We start from the raw sequence: 1185 nt of genomic DNA, 5'->3' as shown, positions 1-1185 counted from the left end.
TGCCAGATCTGCGACAGACATCGGCGATCATGGTTCTCCATTCATTCCTTTGCTCGGATGCTCTTAAATAAGCTAGGTTTCCCTGATCTTTCCCCGTTACCCATTTGTTTAGGTTCCCTAAGTAGGTTGCCCTCAATTTTGCCAGTGAGAGCTAGATGTCCAAGACCCTAATGTCTATTCAGGTGTCCCAAAAACTGCTTTCGTCGTTTCCTGATTGTTTTTAACATTGAGCGTCCCACGTGGGCTTCATCAAGTACTACCTCATTTGATTTCCTTTCCTTCCACGACATCCTAAACACGGTGGTGTGTAAAGTCTAGATCTACTGCACAGTATTTAATTCTATATTTAGCAAGTGACGTATGATGTACACAAAGTATCATGGCCAAGGTTTCCGTAAAACAATAGTTATCTGAGAAAGGAAACAATGGCTTTGACCATCGCCAATGGCTAGCTCTGCAAAAGAGTGCGCGATGATTTTATACATAAGGAACTTTTTTTTAAAAAGAGAACCATTGGACAATTTACTGTCATTTTGAAACAGCAGAATTTACAACAACTGGACAATAAACCCGACATTGTTGATTGAAACAGCAGCATTTACACGGAGAACGGTGAACCGTGCTTCGTACATTCTGCATTTTATTGTTGTTGTTGTTGTTTTTTGTTGTTGTTTTTAAAAAAAACCAAAGTAAGGAGAAACGCCCATGTCATTAGACTTGATCTCAATTACACGTTTAATAAAATCAAAGTTTGGTACCTTTTGGGAGTCCTACCCAGTAGAGCTAATCTTCAATTTCGTTATGGGGAGGTTGAAGAACCAGCGTGATATGTAATGGAGTTTGACCCGGAAGTTTATGTTGGATTAGAGAGCTATGATAGCCTAATTGTTTGAATTTGTCTTTCGCTGATGCTTCGTCCCGACAGCGAAATCTTGTACTGTACACAAAAGGATAACATTTATAAATGGACACAAACGACCTGGCAGCGTTTTCTGAAGGAAATATTTTGAAAAACCTTTCTTCTGTCTTCATATCCCAGTGATGCCCAAAGTCAGAGTACACGTATGATCGACAAAAAGCTTGCTCCTGAGATAGACTGAGATAGACTGAGATAGACAAACTGACTAGAGCTGTATGTTAAATCTTCTCTTCCCTGTGGTCTTACCAAGTCCTGTCATGTCTATC

This window comes from Aplysia californica, unplaced genomic scaffold (genome assembly GCF_000002075.1).
Source record: "Aplysia californica isolate F4 #8 unplaced genomic scaffold, AplCal3.0 scaffold01868, whole genome shotgun sequence".
Taxonomy (NCBI): Eukaryota; Metazoa; Mollusca; class Gastropoda; order Aplysiida; family Aplysiidae; genus Aplysia; species Aplysia californica.
The sequence above is the reverse complement of the archived record's forward strand: the minus strand, read 5'-3'. Positions refer to the sequence as shown.